Genomic DNA, 19,101 nt, shown 5'->3' with positions numbered 1-19,101 from the left:
CTACAAGTCAATGCCTCACTGTATTACATATATCTGACATCACTGTGGTGTTTCCACCCCTCCTTCCATTGTCTAACGAAAAACAAGGAGAGAGAGAGAGAGAGATTGAGAAAAGTTATTAGAAAAGTTGTTGTCACCTAAAAGGTACTTGGTCTGTTTGTAAAGATTGCATTGGAATTGAAGTAACCAGTTGGTAACAGTTTGTCAGTAATATTAACTAACAATTTATCAACGACTGAGGTCAGGCTTATCAGCTGATAACTTCTTTTACCTTATATCCTTCTTATACTGGGTGGTTATATTAGCAATTTTCCTGTCCTCTGGGACCCGCCCGGAGTCCAGTGATACCTGAAAGCTCACAACTAAAGCCACCACTATATCTTCAGTTATTGCCTTCACAACTCTGGGGAGTAGTACATCTGGTCCAGTTGTTTTATCTATTTTCAGACCTTTCAGTTTTCCAGCATCTTCTCCTTGGTAATGGCCACCGTACTCATCTTTGTCCGCCTGACTCTCTTAAAGTTTTGGGATATTGCTCGTGTCTTCCACCGTGAGGACTGATGCAAAGTACTTATTCAGTTCCTCATCCATTTCTTTGTTAGCCGTAACTACTCTGCCAGCCTTATTTTCCAACGGCCCAATGTCCACTTTTGCTTCTTTTGAACGTTGTATATCTCCAAAAACTCTGGCAATCTTGTTTTTAATATTACTGACTAGATTTCCCTCATGCTTAATCTTCTCCCTCCTTATTTCTTTCTTCATTGTCGTTCATTGGTGTTTCTAGGCTTCCCAATCCTCTGGTTTCCCACTGCAGTTTGCCACATGATGTGATTTCTCTTTTGCTTTTATGCTGTCCCTGACTTCCCAAGTCAGCCATGATTGCCTCATGCTCTCTTTAATACGTGTCTTTCTCCTCGGGATGAATGTCTGCTGTGTCACCCGGATTACTCCCAGAAACCCCTGCCATTGCTGTTCCATTATCTGTCCTATTAGGCTCTTCTCCCAGTCAATTCTCTCCAGCTTCTCCCTCATGTCTCAGTAGTTGCCTTTGTTCAGCTGTAATTCAGTTACATCTGATTCCACCTTCTCCCTCTCAAACTGCCGAGTAAATTCTATCATATTAGGGTCACTGCCACCTCAGGGTTCATTCACGTTAAGCTCCCTTATCAAGTCTACCTCATTGCACAACACTAAATCCGGTATTTCCTGTTCTCTAGTGGGTTCCAGAAGTTGCCCTGTAAAGCCATCTTCTAGAAATTCCACAAATTAATTTTCTTGCAATCTAATGTCAACCTGATTTTCTCAGTTCCCCTGCATATTGAAATCCCCCCGATCACTGTAACCATGCCTTTCTTACACGGTTTTCCTATCTCCTCATGTATTTTATGCCCCAAGTTTGACTATTGTTTGGAGGTCTCTAGATAACTCCCATTATCGTGTTTTTACCTTTGCGAATCTACATTATCTGACTTCACTTCATTTATTGCTATTAATTTACCTTCATTTCTTACTCATCAGGCAACCCCAGCCACTCTTACCCCCACCTGTCTTTTCATTTGGATGTACGTCTTTGAATATTTAGCTCCCAGAAAGCTTCAGCCTTATTTTTTGCACTGATGTGCCAGGCTTTTCCATCATTGTCGATGTGAATACTGGTGGAGCCTCCTCTTCCAGTGAGTTGTTAAATAGTCCTCCACCATTTTCGGCTGGATGTGGCACGAATGCAGACCTTAGATCTGATCTGTTGGTCACTGCATCACTGAGCTCTATTACTTGCTGCTTATACTGTTTGGCATACAAGGTTGCTGTTTGGTCGCTTCACCAGATTGCCACCTCATTTTTAGGTATGCCTGGTGCTGCTCCTGGCATGCCCTCCTGCATTCTTCATTGAATCAGGATTGATCCCTTGACTTGATGGTCATAGTTGCGTGGGGGATATGTCATACCATGAGGTTACAAATTGTGCTAGTGCACAGTTCTGCTGCTGCTGGGGGCGTAACGCCTCATGGACACCTTGTCTTGAGCTGCTAGATCGGTTCAAAGTCTGTCCCATTTAGCACGGTCACAGTGCCATACAACACGATGGATTTTATTCTCAATTTGAAGGTGAGACTTGTTTCCACAAGGTCTGTGCAGTGGTCGCTCTTACTGATACCATCATGGATAGATGCACCTGCAGCTAGCAGATTGGTAAGGATGAGCTCAAGTATGTTTTTCCCTCTTGTTGATTCTCTCACCAATGCCTGCAGACCCAGCCTCACAGCTATGTCCTTTAGGACCCAACGAACTCCATCAGTAGTATGCCGCCTAACCACTCTTGATGGTGAACATTGAAATCTTCAACACAGAGTACATTTTGTGCCCTTGCCATCCTCAGTGATTCCTTCAATTGCTGTTCAAAAATTCATTTGTGTAACTTGGGCATCGCTGGTTGGCAAGAATTAATAGTCCATCACTATTTGCCTTGTCGAATGTGGTGCTGAACTGTCTATTTGAATCATTGCAGTCCACTTGTTGTGGGATTTTGACCCAAAAAGCCATTAGGGAGGGAATTCCAGAATTTTGAACCAACGACTGTGAAGGAACGAATACATATTGCCAAGAAAAGGTGGTCAGTGGCTTGGAGGGAATCTTGTTGGTGGTGATGTTTCCAAGTACCTGCTGCTCTTGTCCTTCTGGATGGAAGTGATGTGGGTTTGGAATGTGCTGTCTAAGATGCTTCGGTGAATTTCTGCAGAGCATCATGTAGATTACATACACTGCTGCTACTGATCGCCGACAGTGGAGGGATTGAATGTTTGTAGGTGTAGTGCCAATCAAACAGGTTTCTTTTTCCTGGATTCTGTCAAGCTTCTTGAGTGTCGTTGGGGTTGCACCCATCCAGTCAAGTGGAGTGTATTCCATCGCACTCCTGACTTGTGCCTGGTAGATGGAGGATAGACGTTTGGATGCCAGGAGGTAAGTTCTTTGTCACAGTACCCGAGTCTCTGACCTATTCTTGTAGCCATTGTGTTTATGTGATGAGTCCATTGAGTGTTTGGTCAATGGTAACCCCAAGGATGTTGACAGTGGGAGATGGAGTGAGGTAATGCTCTTGAATATAAAGAGGCAGTGGTTAGAAAGTCTCTCATTGGTGATGGACATTGTCTGACATTTGTATGACGCAAATGTTACTTGCCATTGTGCAGATCTTGTTTCATTTGAGCATGTACTTCTTCAATACGTGAGGAATTGAGAATGGTACTGAACAGTGTGCAATTATCGGCAAACATTCCATTTCTGACCGTGGCAAGGTCATTGATGAAGCAGCTGAAGATTGTTGGGCCGAGGACGCTACCCTGAGGGACTCCACAGAGATGTCCTGGAGCTGAGATGACTGACCCTCACAACCACAACCATCTTTCTTTGTGCCAGGTATGAATCTAACCAGCACAGTGTTTGCCTCCGGTACCCATTGATTCCAATTTTGCGAGAGTTCCTTGATGCCCTACTCAGTTAAAAGTAGCCTTAATGTCAAGGTCTGTCACTCTTACCTCACCTCTGGAATTCAGCTGTTCTGTCCATGTTTGAACCAAGGCAGTAATGAGATCACGAGCTGAATGACGCTGGGGAATCCAAACTGGGTGTCACTGAGCAGATTATTCCTGAGGAGGTGCTGCTTGATAGCACTGTTGCTGAGCCCATCCATCACTTCACTGATGATGGAGAAGAGACTGATTGATTGGGCAGTAACTGGCCGAGTTGGATTTGTCCTGCTTTTTGTCTACAGGACATATCTGGGCAATTTTCCACATTGTCGGTTAGATGCCAATGTTGTAACTGTACTGGATGAGCTTTGCTAGGAGAGAAGCAAGTTCTGGAGCACACTTCTTCAGTACTATTGCTGGAATGTTTCAGGGTCGTAGCCTTTGCAGTATCCAGTACCTCCAGCCACTTCTTGACATCACGTGGAGTAAATCGAATTGGCTGGAGACTGGTATCCGTGATGCTGGGACCACTGCAGGAGTCCAATATGGATCATCCGCTCGCCACTTCTGACTGAAGATTGTTGCGAATGCATTAGCCTTATCTTTTGCACTGATGTGCTGAGCTCCCCCATCATTGACGATGGGGATATTTGTGAAGCCTCCTCCTCCAGTGAGCTGTTTACTTGTCCACCACAATTTACAACTAAATGTGGAAGGACTGCAGTTCTGAGATCTGATGCATTGGTTGTAGGATTGCTTAGTCCTGTCTAGCACTTGCTGTTTATGCCGTTTCGCACACAATTAGTCCTGTTTGGTATCTTCACCAGGTTGACACCTCATTTTTTCATATGCCTGATGCTGCTTCTGGCATTCCCTCATGCAGTCTGCATTGAATCAGAGTTGATACCCTGACTTGATGGACGTGGTTCAGTGGAGGATATGCCAGGCCATGGGGGTGCTGGAGTACATTTCTGCTGCTGTTGATGTCCCAAAGTACCTCACTGATGCCCAGTCTTGTGCTGCTAGAACGGTTTGAAGTCTGTCCCATTTTGCACGGTGATAGCGCCACACAACTCGATGGAGGTTATTCTCAATGTGAAGGTGGGACTTCATCACCACAAGGACAGTGCGGTAGTCATTTTTACCAATATTCTCATGGACAGATACTTCTGCAGCCAGCAGATTAGTAAGAATGTGGTCAAGTATGTATTTTTTTCTCTTGTTGGTTCCTTCACCACCTGCCGCTGACCCAGTCCAGACGTTTAGGCTCCAGCATTAGTTATCAAGTGATTACCATTACAATAATTGCATAATAATTTAAATCAGTCTGGATAACAAGTACTGAAAATGTGTTGCTGGAAAAGCGCAGCAGGTCAGGCAGCATCCAAGGAACAGGAGAATCGACGTTTCGGGCTTATGCTGCCTGACCTGCTGCGCTTTTCCAGCAACACATTTCAGCTCTGATCTTCAGCATCTGCAGACCTCACTTTCTCCCTTGGATAACAAGTATACTGAGGTTGACATTTTAATTTAATTTATTGACTGGTAAGACAAATAGTACAATATATTCTTTTTCCAAGATTGTAACAGCAATTATTAAGTCATTGGCATTACAATTATTACACAATGCTTTCACTAAATCTTGCTAACAAGTACAGTGGATTCATATTTGAATTTAATCCATTGTTTCCTTGCACCAATACAGTAAGTTAAAAATCCATTTTATCAACATATCTCCAAAAGAATCAATCATCTCTGATGCAACACGCATTGTAAAAACCTGATTTTTTTGCTCATTTGAATGATCGCTGTAATCTCAGCCTTTTAAATTTAGAAAACAGTAATTTTCCCTGCAACAATTCCTGTTCATTTCTACACATGACACAGTCACATTGTAAGATGAGATTTATCATTATTCTGAAGTGCCCTAATAGAAGTTTGAAAATCTCTTTGTTGATATTACATAATGATTGTTCATTTCAGTACATAGAATGTAGAGAATTCAGCACAGTATATGCCCTTTTATCCTACTCTAAGATTAAACTAACCTCCATACCCTTCATTTTACAATCATCCATGTGCCTATCCAAAAGTCGCTTAGAAGTCCCTGATGGATCTGACTCTCCGACTACCACTGGCAGGGCATTCCACGCACCCATCACTATCTGTAAAGAAACTACCTCTGACATCTCCCCTAAAACGTTCTCAATTTACCCGAAAATTACCTTTTGTGATCAGCACATCCATCCTTGGAAAAATTGTCTGTTTATCCATTCTATCTATGCCTCTCATTATCTTGTACATCTATATCAAGTCACCTCTCATCCTCTTTCAGTCCAATGAGAAAGGGCCGAGCTCCCTCAACCTTTCTTCATATGACATGCACTGCAGTCCTGGCAGCATCTTGGTAAATCTCATCTGTACCCTTTCAAAAGCTTCCACATCCTTCCCAAAATGAGGTGACCAGAACTGAACACAATATTCCAAGTGTGGTCTTATCAGGGCCGTATAGAGCTGTGGCATAACCTCATGGTTTCTAAACTCAATCCTCCAACTAATGAAAGCCAACACACCATACGCCTTCTTGACAACCCTATCATCTTGAGTGGAAACTTTGCGGGCACTATGGATATGATCCCCAATGTCCCTCTGTTCCTCCACACTGCCAAGAATCCTGCTTTTAACCTTGTATTCTGCATTCAAATTTGACATTCCAAAATGAATCACTCTCACTTTCCCAGGTGGCGCTCCATCCGCCATTTCTCACCCCAACTCTGCATCCTGTCAATGTGCTATTGCAACCTGCAACAGCCTTCCACACGATCCACCACTCCACGAACCTTCGTGTCATCGGCAAACTTATTAACCCACACTTCCACTTACTCATCCAAGTTATTTATAAAAATCACAAAGAGCAGAGGTCCCAGAAAACAACACCACTTGTCACCATCCTCCAAGCTGAATAATTTCCATCTACTGTCACTCTGTCATCTATGGGCCAGCCAATTTATTATCTGGACAGACAGGTTTCCCTATTACCCATGTCTCCTCACTTTCTCAAAGAACCTGCCGTGGGAACCATATCAAACAACTTGCTACAATCCATATACAGCACATCCACTGCTCTGCCTTCAATGTTTTTTGTCACATTTTAAAGAATTCATTAAGGTTTGTGAGGCATAACCTGCCCCTCACAAAGCCATGCTGACTATCTCTAATCAAGCTATGCTTTTCCAAATAATCATAACTCCTGTCTTTCAGAATCCTTTCCAATAATTTGCACACAACTGATGCAAGACTGACTTGTCGAAAGTTTCCAGGATTATTCCCAATCCCTTTGTTGAACAAGAGAATAATGTTTTCCACCATCTGGTATGACTCCAGTGGACAGTGAGGATGCAAAGATCATTGCAAAAGGCACAGCAATCCCTTCCCTCGCTTCCCATTACAATAGAGTCATAGACTCACAGAGAGGTACAGCATGGAAACAGACCCTTCGGTCCAACCCATCCATGCCGACTAGATATCCCAACCCAATTTAGTCCCACCTGGCAGCACCTGGCCCATATCCCTCCAAACCCTTCCTATTCATATACTCATCCAAATGCCTCTTAAATGTTACAATTGTACCAGCCTCCACCACATCCTCTGGCAGCTGATTCCATACACGTACCACCCTCTGCATGAAAACGTTGACCCTTAGGTCTCTTTTATATCATTCCCCTCTCACCCTAAACGTCTGCCCTCGAGTTCTGAACTTACCGACCCCAGGGAAAAGACATTGTCTATTTATCCTATCCATGCCCCTCATAATTTTGTAAATCTCTAGAAGGTCTCCCCTCAGTCTCCGACGCTCCAGGGAAACCAGCCCCAGCATGTTCAGCCTCTCCTTGTAGCTCAAATCCTCCAACCCTGGCAACATCTTTGTAAATCTTTTCTGAACCCTTTCAAGATTCACAACATCTTCCCGATAGGAAGGAGACCAGAATTGTGCGCAATATTCAAACAGTGGCCTAATCAATGTCCTGTACAGCCGCAACATGACCTCCGAACACCTGTACTCAGTACTCTGACCAATAAAGGAAAGCATACCAAACGCCTTCTTCACTATCCTATCTACGTGCAACTCCACTTTCAAGGAACTATGAACCTGCACTCCAAGGTCTCTTTGAATTAAAATCCATCTTCCACTTCTCAGCCCATTGGCCCATCTGGTCCAGATCCTGTTGTAATCTGAGGTAACCCTCTTCACTGTCCACTACACCTCCAATTTTGGTGTCATCTGCAAACTTACTAACTGTACCTCTTATGCTCGCATCAAAATCATTTATGTAAATGATAAAAATGTAGAGGGCCCAGCACCGATCCTTGTGGCACTCCACTGGTCACAGGCCTCCAGTCTGAAAAACAACCCTCCACCACCAACCTCTGTCTTCTACCTTTGAGTCAGTTCTGTATCCAAATGGCTAGTTCTCCCTGTATTCCATGAGATCTAACCTTGCTAATCAGTCTCCCATGGGGAACTTTGTTGAACACCTTACTGAAGTCCATATAAATCACATCTCCTGCTCTGCCCTCATCAATCTTCTTTGTTACTTCTTCAAAAAACTCAATCAATTTGTCAGACATGATTTCCATCTTAGTTTCATTTCTTCTGGCCCAGGAGACTAATCTATCCCCATGTTTTTAAATATTTTCAGCATATCCTCCATCTTAAAATCAACCTGTTGGAGCGTATCAGCCTGCCTCTTGCTGTCCTCAAAAAGGACACGTTCCTACTCACTAGTGAATACTGAAACAAAATATACATTAAGTACCTCCCATACCTCCACCAACTCCTGGCCCAAGATCCCTTCACTGTAAGGGGTATAATTGTGGAATTATGTCTCAGTACTGAATTAATGTAACGGTATTGCAGTGTATAACTGAGGAAACAAAGTTGAATTGATTTGGTTATATTCCATTTAATGCGAGCAATAAGAGTTTCCTTTTCTCATTCGTAAAACTTACTTAAAATTCATCTCACTTTTATGTACAGAAAGTAGAATTGACATCTGTTTGTTCCTTTCTTTATCAAAGACTGTTCATTTTGAATTTGTAGATTTTGTACATTCTTGGAAGGAAGAGAAATTGTCTTCAGCTGAATATTCACATTGAACGACTGATGCATTTTTTAAAAAAAAATCAGCATACAATGATCACACAGTCAATTTGTTGTTTCAAGAATTGTCATGAGATTCCTGTTTATTTAAGACCATCATTCCTATATTCTATTATTATTGTAAACTGCTATTTCATTTCCAGTCCATTACACACAGAAACTACCTAATTAATTCCCACTCCAATTACTACAATAAACAGCTGATTAGTTTTCATTTGAGTAACCACATTAAATGTGCCATTACAGTCCTGCCCGTCCTGGGTGGGAACATTTTCAAAGGAGCTGTCCTTGTGTCTCTACTACAAGACCAGGAGGCAAGGTTTCAAATCATACCTTCAACTGAACTGTATCAGAGCTGCTGTGAATGTTGATTAGAAAATACCTAAGCACAGATTGAATTGCTTTTCTATCTAACATTAGATCTGCTTCTATCTATTATTCGTTGCAATAATCACAAAATCTGATAGTTATTTTTGTCAGATTACCAAGAAATAAATGTGCAGGTATCCCCCACTTTGCAAAAGTTTGCTTTACGCCACTTTGCTTTTACAAAATAATGACCTTAGTACCTATTTTCTCTCGCTGAAAGAAATCCGAAGTGGATTTTTGCTTTTAATAAATTGGGGGACTTTTTTTCCCATACAAGTTAATGCTTTTTCGATTTACGCCATTGCAGCTTGTGAAAGGTTTCATTGCAATACTCTACTTTCGGATAGTGTGGGATACCTGTATCGAATTACGTTGCTTATAAGTTCCTGAAGAATATTTGGGAATGTTGCAGGAATGGTGCAGAATTTGGGTGGCACGGTGGCTCAGTAGTTAACACTGCTGCCTCAATTCTGTGTGGCAACTGTCTGTGTGGAGTTTGCACATGCTCTCCGTGTCTGCGTGGGTTTTCTCCAGGTGCTCTGGTTTCCTCCCACCGTCCTAAGATATGCAGGTTAGGTGAATTGGCCATTCTAAATTGCCTGTAGTGTTAGATGGGTTAGTCAGGGGTAAATGGAGGGGAATGGGTCTGGGTGGGTTGCTCTTTGGAGGGTTGGTGTGGACGTGTTGGGCCGAAGGGCCTGTTTTCACACTGTAGGGAATCTAATCTAGTCTAAAGGTCAAAATGTCTAAATCCAATTGATCATTCTTTTTTGTTTGCCTTGCCCCTTTGAAAATATCGAAACACATGAAACATTATTCTTTCATACGATAAATTTTAAATAAAGTTGATTTCTTCTTCAGTAAACTAACAAATCCCACTACCTATTTCTTGTCAGTCAACTGATTACCTACTTTGTAACTAAATGTTGTGATTCGTCTAAATATTACTCTGTCCTTTCATCAAAATAATTTTTAAATTGTTGTTCAGTTTATGAATTGTCAGAAAATTGTTTTTATTTTTCCATTTACTTGTTCATTTTGACTGTAAGATTAAAATGCTTTGAAAATATTGGAGTGTGTTCATTTGAAAGTAAGCTTTTCATATCTGTCACATATCTTGCTTGTTACATTGTGGATTAAGAATGTTTCCTGGTGGAATTCCAGTAAAAGCCAAACATTAACTAAGATCTTAACCCCCAATTATCAATCTGTTGTTACATCATATAAAATATATCAATGTTATTGAAATCAATACTCACACAAACTATTGCACATTCAGCCACACAAAGGTCTTCGTGGCTATAATGCAAGGTTACAGGGATATGGAAGGGAGATGAGTCTGGGTGGGATGATCTTGGTGGGCTGAATAAAATGTTTCCACGCTGAAGGAATTCCATAATTACTGTACAGTAGAGCAATCTGAGTAAGTATCTTATTGTTCTTGACAGCAATAATCTCAGTAAACATTTGGTTGTCATTCCATCCAATAAATGCAATCGATATCTTATATTGCATTTCAGTAATTGCATACGATTCCTGTTGCTGAAGGCAATAGTCATACTATAACATGAATTATCAAGGATGCAACAGCAAAAAGATTGAAATGTTGATAGTTCTAATTTGTAGCAAGCTTTCAAACTGCTTTCCAGTCCAAATATCACAAAAATTGTCCAATTTTGCCTGAGTAATTGTTATGAGCTCGTGTCCATTAAAAATAATTAATTGCCTATTCAGAGCAAATACTGAAAGTTGCCACTGTAATTTTAATTTACAGTGTCTTTAATTCGGTTAAACATTCCTGTTAATTGCTCCTCATTTTCTTTCTAACTCGAATTCAAATGTCAAATCATTGGTCATAGTAAAATTATTTGTATTAGAAATTAGTATTCTCTACAAGGAAACAAATGGAAGGACATAGAGAAATATTGAACAGCCTATACATTGGAATGAAAAAAAAAAACAATTCCTTCTCGTATACACTTTTATAATTCACCAATCCTGCCAACACATTCAAATTCTCAGTTCATCGATCTTCATGTGTATCTAATCAATTTCAGTGTAAACTGCATGAAAATATTGAATCATTTTATTTGTTAAATGACTAAAATAATTATTACTTGTTGTGGTTCTGTTCGCCGATCTGGGAATTTGTGTTGCAGACATTTTGTCCCTTGTCTTGGTGACATCCTCAGTGCTTGGGAGCCCCCTGTGAAGCGCATCTTGCTTCACTTCAGGAGGCTCCCAAGCACTGAGGATGTCACCTAGACAGGGGACGAAACGTCTGCAACACAAATTCCCAGCTCGGCGAACAGAACCACAACAACGAGCATCCGAGCGACAAATCTCCTCACAAACTTTGAATAATTATTACTTAATTGTTATTATAAATGTGAATTATATTTTAACTCTGCACTGAGGTAAAATGACCATCGATCCTAAATTGGACATTCTAAATTCACCCAAGCTGGAGTAACTGGGCTGAGTAGAAAATTTGCTAAACTCAATGAAACAGCAGATAGTATCAGTTGGCTGCAGAGAACAGTGGAAACCCAAGTCAAAGAGATCTCAAAGTTTCAGGGGGATCCAGTTGCAACCAGCTCAATAGTTGTGTTTTGGAGGAGTTTCGTCCAGACTTGCTGTCATCTTGACTTCCTGCCAGTGTCTCAGCACTTTACACTTCTCCACCAGAGCAATATCAAAGGGTGGTGGAGTCACCCTGCTGGAAGCTTTAAATCCAGCTCATGGCCACTTTAGGACCTTTATCACTCGACTATTAATCATTTCCAAACCATTTAAAACCGCTTAACATTATTGAAATCAATGTACACACAAACACTGTGATACATAAAAACACATGACTGTCTTCAAGTCCGTGTAATTACTGTTCAGTGGAAAATGCTTCGTAGGTAACATATGCTTGGGTTGCATATCTACAGCACGCATCTGGTTATCACCTCATCCAAGTGATCTGCGAAAGATAATTTACACACTACATGTTGCTCAGATTAATAATCACTATTTAATACTAATGCCTGAGGAGATTAATATTAAAATGTATGTGATGATATTCCTGAATATTTGGAAGATTTCCAATAATTTTCCATCCCAATCATCAATTGCAAATGTGTAATTGTGGCTGAGTACATCAATGCCTGCAAGATTTTTCAACACATCTCCATTAAAGTTACTCATTTGTTTATTCAGGCCAAATATTGAAAAAAGTCAGTGATTGTGTATCTTTATAGGATACCCATCTACTTATTTTCATCCTAATTGTGGCTTGAATGTCTAAATATTAATGATATGAAAAATTACAGGAAATGTATTCTTTTTTGTTGAAAAGTAAAGCAGAGAAAGAATTCTTGAATAACTGAGAATTATGAATGACAAAATAATACTGTTTAACAATCCCTCAATGTTTTTTTTTCCAAAACATCACCACAGCATTTTAATCTTCAATTCACTGATCGTAATGAATGTCTAATCAGTATTAGAGCAAACTAATTTGAAAATATTTAATCATTTAATTTGCCAGAGCTCTAACATTAATTATCAATTTATTGCCATTCCAATACTCAGATGGTAATTCAGTTTAGTCTTTGTGACAGGCATCATGAGATTCACATTTTAGTTTAATCCATTGTTTCTTGGCATCAATATTAAAATGAAAAATTGTAATCATTCTTACCAGGTTAACACATCCTCAAAAACAACCCATGATTTCCCATCCACCACTCATAGTAAACATGTTATCCCTTCCGATGTGAATGCGCAATATAATTATGAAATTAATGTTCAGCCTTATTAGTTAAGACATGTTCGATTTCTATTCACGCCAAGAATTACTGTGCATTTCTACACATTACACAGTTGCATAGCAATTTGAGATATCTCACCAATTTAAATTTGGCATTAACTGATTTAAATGCACATTCATTCTTATTTCCAATATTTAATGCTTGTTCAAATCCAGTACATCCAGTTTTATGTGTGGAATTATGTTTCAGTACATCAACTGATGTACACATATCGCACTGTTTGGTGTAACACATATAGCAAATGTTGATTTTTATGGTAATAGTGCCATCCTAGTTGATTTTTAGTTCAATAATGGAATGCAAATTGCTCTTTATTGTAATAGTGGAATCTTGTTTGACTTGCTTTGATTATATTTAAATTCAATTCAAACATTTATTTTGTTTGAATGCTACATAATTCTCGTGCTAAGAATATTCTAAATTTCCTTTGGTTTTTTGCGTGAAGTGTAGTCACATAGATTTGTTGTTCAGTTGAACAAATATAATCATTTTCGAATTCTTGAAAGTACTGCTTTAAAAAAAAGCAAAACAGAAAAGTAATCTTTATCTGATAAATCACATTAAATGGATGTTAGCTTTTTTGGACCATGTGCGCTGCAAAATTACATCAATTAACAATGCATGTTTCTTCAAGTAACGAAAACATAATTTTTGCATCATCTGCACTTTTGAGCAAAATTACTGAATGGCTCATTTTTTCTTTAATCCATAAATATATTTTATTCTTCAGTTTACCGATCTTAATGAACATCCAATCAACATCAGAGCAAAGTGCTTTCAAAATATTAGTAAATATATTTGTTCAGATTACAATATTAATTATCAAGTCATCATTATTACAATAATTCTGGAATAATTTAAGTTTGTCCTTTGAAGGGAATAGTGAAATTCACGTATTAATTTAGGCCATTGTTTAATTTAATCCATTGGAACAATGCTACAATATAAAAATGCATTTTCATTTCAGGTCAACTATCCCATAATAGAATCAATGACGTACCATCCAAAACTCATTGTAAATACAGGTATCTGACTTTTGCTCATAGTGATCTCACCCTTGGAAATTTAGGTTTTCACTGCAATAATTCCTGTTCATTTCTACACACTGCAAAATCACATCGCAATATTAAATTTCTGATTCTTCTAAGTGCACAAACAGAATTTTGAAACTTTTATAATACATGTTAGAATTCTAAAAAAAGACTGTTCCAATGCTTTCAAGTAGCTTACCTTGATGTTGATTAAATAGTCATAAAGATCAGTAAATAGGATTAAAACAAGGTAACTAGGTTGATCGGTTGAAATAAAATTAATGGTCATTATCAAACAGAATTATGTTTTCATTAAAAAATGCAGGCGATTCAAGAATTCTCTTTTTTTTCCATTGTATTTCTTGGAGAGAATGGTATCTTAAAATTTGTCAAATTTTCACCGCAATCAATGGTTAGACATTTGGAACAGTATTAGATAGAACCTGCATAGAAATGAATGTGATTACCCTTGTTAGTGAAAGGTACAATCCATGACATTTGGTAGAAAGAAGAATTGTGACACACTTCTGCAAATATTGTACATTGACAAATAATTTGGGATAAAAGCTTTAACATTTCCGTATCTTCAAATCACTTTTCCATCCATTGAACTAAAAATTTAAAAACAATGTGAATGAAAAGGGATGAAAGATGACAGACCAGCTGAAAGCAAATTCCCTTTTTTCCAAACAGGTGGTATTTGATGAAATCATTGGAAATTTAATGGATTTTTTTACCAAGAACTGCAATAAATGTGAGCAATGAAGTGAAATATAATCAAATCAATCCAACTAAGTTTCCACCCATAAAATTAAATTTAGCTACGTTTGGGAGATGGTAAAGTGCAATGATTTTTTGAGTCAGTTAATGTACTAAGCCATACTTCCACATCGACAGCTGGATATATTGGATTTAAACCTGTTCGTTATTTGCAAGAAAATGGTTTAAAATAGCTGAAAACAAATTTAAGAATAATGAGAAAATGTGTATTGTAATGTGACTGTGCAATATGTTGGAGAGAACTGAAATATTGTTGTGAAAATTAATTAGATTTCTTATAATTGATAAAGCTGATTAATAATCCTTCCATTAAAACAAGTAGTCAGATGAAAGAGTATCAGATATTTACTATGAGTGTTGGATGAAAAATCTTTGGTTGATTGCTGGTGTGTTGACCAGAAAAAATATTAATATGTCATGATGATACTGGGATTAAGAAATAATGGATTAAAATTAAAGGGGGAATGTCATGATGCTTGTTACAAAGACTAAATTTCATTACGGTGTGATAATTAAAATGAAAAAAAATCTTTATAGGGAAGGCAATGGCTTAGTAGCATTATTGGTAGCCTGTTAATCCAGAGATCCAGATGATATTCTGGGGACCCAGAATTGAATCCCACCACGGCAGGTCTGACTCCATACCCACAACAACGTGGCTGACTCTCAACTGTCCTCTGGGCAATTAGGGATGGGAAATAAATGCTGGCCTCGACAGCGACACCTCATTCTGTGAAGGAAGATAATGTTAGAACTCAACAATTAAAATGATTCAATATTTTCAAAGCAGTTTGCTTTGATCTTGGGTAGATATTCATTAAGATTGGTAAACTGAGGATTAAAATATTGTTTTTTTAATAACATTCAGGATTATTGATCACAATTCTTTTGTCATTCAAGAGTCTCATTTATTCAAGAATTCTATTTTTCCCTCGTTCTTCCACAGGGATCTCTGCTGGGACTCTGTTGTTTATGACGTACAAAAAATGACTTGGATGAAAATATAAATGATGGATTAGTAAGTTTGCAGACAATGCAAAGGTTGAGGGAATAGTGAATGGTGTAGAGAGTTGTGGAATATTACAGTGGGACATAGAAAAGCTGCAGAAATGGGCGGACAAATAGCAGATGGAGTTTAATCCAGGTAAGTGTGAGGTGCTACTCTTTGAGAGATTAAATAATAAGGAAAAGTATGTGGTGAAAGTCAGGACCGTGAATAGCTGTGTTGTTCATGGGAATTGTGTAATTCAAGTCCATGGTTCCCTTAAATAGAACACGCAAGTAGATTGGGTGGTAAAGATGACAATTGGCATGCTTATCTCTATTGGTCAGCGAATTGATTACCAGAGTCAGATTGTCGTATTGCAGCTTTATAAGAGTTTGTTTAGGCCATACTTAGAGAACTGTGTTCAGTTCTGTGTGCCACATTACAGGAAGGATGTAGAGGCTTTTGGAGATGGTGCAGAGGGTGCTTACTAGGATGCTGCCTTTGGTAGAGGGTATGAACTATAACGAGATGCCAGGATATTTTCTCTGGAACAGTGGACTCTGAGGGGAGACTTGATCAAATCATGAATAATATTATATGCATAGATCGGGTTAACAGTCAGAATGTTTTTCTGAGAATTGAAATTTCAAAAAATATGCGGCATGCACTTAAGATGGTGGGGCAGCGGATGGGGTGGGTGGATTGTGGGGACTTCAAAGGAGATGGGAGGGACAAATATATTTTTACAGAGAGTGGTAGGTGTCTGGAATGGACTTCCAGGGGTGGTGGTGAAGGCAGATACAATTGGAGCGTTTACAAGTCATTTAGATTGGCACATGAATATGGAAAGACTGGAGGGTTTTGAGACAAGGGCAGGCAGAGGGAGGAGTTTCATTTGGCACCATGTTCAGGATGATGTCATTGGCAAAGTATCCATTCCTTTGCTGCACAGGTCAAAGTTCTATGCTCATTTTAAGTAAAATCATGTGTAACTCACATGACATTTAATATAATGAATATTTAACCGTGACTGTCAGAATTAGGAAGAAAATAGGTAAACAACAAACTTAAGTATAATTGAAAGATACGGTCAATGACATTTGCACAGGTAATTTTTCAATTTTTGTTCTGAATTAACAAATATCTTTCATGCATGTGTTTAAAATGTTTATAGTTACTGATGTACTGAGCCATAACTTTTCACTGATAGTTTGATTAGAAACCTGTCAAAAAACTTCTGAGATTCATATCTTACCTTAATCCATTATTTCTTAATGCCAATAATACAATTTTATTCAAGTTCATAAAACAAAAGCATTAATTTTCCATCCAATGCTCATTGGAAATAACTGATTGCTACTCATTTGAACAGTCAAGTAGTCACAGAATCATCAATTATGAGATATCTAATGACATTTTATCCAATAAATACTGTTTATTTATACACATTGCTGGTTTAAATAGCAATGAGAGATTTCTTAATAATATTCAGTTCACTCATCGCATGTTAATAGTGTAGTTAGTGATAAAATCTTATAGTTGCTCAGTACATTAAGGGGTATGACAGTGGAATTATAGCTCAGTACATCAACTGATGAAAAGGATTTGCAGTGTTCAATCTCCCAATAATTGTGAATATCGATGTGTGTTTTGATTTGATTATATTTTCCTTCAATGCTAACATTTCGGATTACACTGAATTAAATATTTTCAATGTGAAAAATTAGTTCAACTTTTGTGAGTTTTTTGTGTAAACAAGAAAAATAATTTACAGCTGTTTGCTCTTTCCTTTATCAATCAGAGTAAATTATGAATTGTTGAATGTTGTACAGTACTGCAAGAAAGGGAAGTTGGCTGCAACTGAATAGTCACATTGAATAACACTTTTTTTCTGATTTCCTAATGCTGCAAAAATTTCTGATTGTCTTTTTATTATAAGAACAAATGCTTTAAACATATTGAATAGTTTTAATGAATTTGCAACATCACATGATTAAGTCTACATGTATTTCATTTAATTATCATGATATTAATTTTTAATTAAGACCATTTGTGCTTTGTACCGTTATTAATTTGAATTACTACGTCATTGTTAATCCATTACACTCAGAATCAGGCCAATTATCGCAATGAATCTTGTTTAGTTTTCATTTGCATAACCACAGTGAGGATGTGACAATACCCCCACCCTTCCTTGGTGAGAACATAATGAAAGGCTCTTGTGTAGCTCTGGCAATGTCTCTACAACAAGATTAAAGTTAAAAATCATACAACAGGTTATAGTCCAACAGGTTTAATTGGAAGCACACTAGCTTTAGGAGCGATGCTCCTTCATCAGGTGATAGGTAATGAAGTAGCGTCGCTCCGAAAGCTAGTCTGCTTCCAATTAAACCTGTTGGACTATAACCTAGTGTTGTGTGATTTTTAACTTTGTACACCCCAGTCCAACACCGGCATCTCCAAATCATGACTACAAGACTAGAAGACTAGAAGGCGTGGATTGAATTCCCACCTTCAACAGACATGGGTCAGAGCAGCTCAGAATATTGGTTCGAAAATATCGAAGCGGAGAGCGATTTGCTTTTCAATTCAGCATTGGATTTGCTTCTATCTCTTGTTCATTCCCATAATTGCAGAACTCTGCAAGTTATTATCATCAGGTCACTAACAAAAATATGTATCGTATTGTAGTATCTGTAAATTTTAAATTTGACAACATTGTAGTTTTTAAAACTTAAAATATCTAAATAATGATTTTTTTGTTTAACATATCTGTCAAGCATTGGTACGGCACGGTGGCTCAGTAGTTACCACTGTGGCTTCATAGTACCAGTGTCCGTTGTTCGACTCCAGTCTCGGGCGAGTGTCTGTGAGGAGTTTGCACATTCTCCCCGTGTCTGCGTGGGTTTCGTCTAGGCATTCTGGCTTCCTCCCACAGTCCAAAGATGTGTAGGTTAAGTGAATTGGGCATGCTAAATTGTGTATAGTGTTAGGTGCATTAGTGAGAGGGAAATGCTACTGGATGGGTTACTCTTCAGAGGGTCTCTGTGGACTTGTTGAGCGAAAAGGCTAGATTCCACACTGTAGGGAATTTTAAAAAAGAATCCCATTATTATCCATAAGGTGATCAATAACATTTTACTGCCAATCAGCTCAGAAATTTTCAAATATGAAATATTCTGGGAATTCAATCCTGCAAGAGTTTCAATAAACATTTAATACATAAACAATGTGCATTTCAGCACCTCACGTACATCAGTCCTTTTTCTCTACTATACAAGATTTAAAAAATGATTTCTCCTTCAGTAATGAAACAGATGCCAATTCCTATTGCCCTTCAGTCTGGTGATTACCTTTATAATACAACAAAATATTGCTCCAACTTTTGATCAAATTAAATTTCTCCTTCCTCTTCAATTGATGTAGTCAGAGCTCATTTTATTTTCCACTCGCCTACTCATATTTAGTGTGAAATTGAAATGCTTTG

The sequence above is a fragment of the Chiloscyllium plagiosum genome, unplaced genomic scaffold, assembly GCF_037043375.1.
Source record: "Chiloscyllium plagiosum isolate Xiang-an unplaced genomic scaffold, Cpla_swu_hap1 HiC_scaffold_47, whole genome shotgun sequence".
Lineage (NCBI taxonomy): Eukaryota > Metazoa > Chordata > Chondrichthyes > Orectolobiformes > Hemiscylliidae > Chiloscyllium > Chiloscyllium plagiosum.
This window is presented reverse-complemented; position numbering follows the sequence as displayed.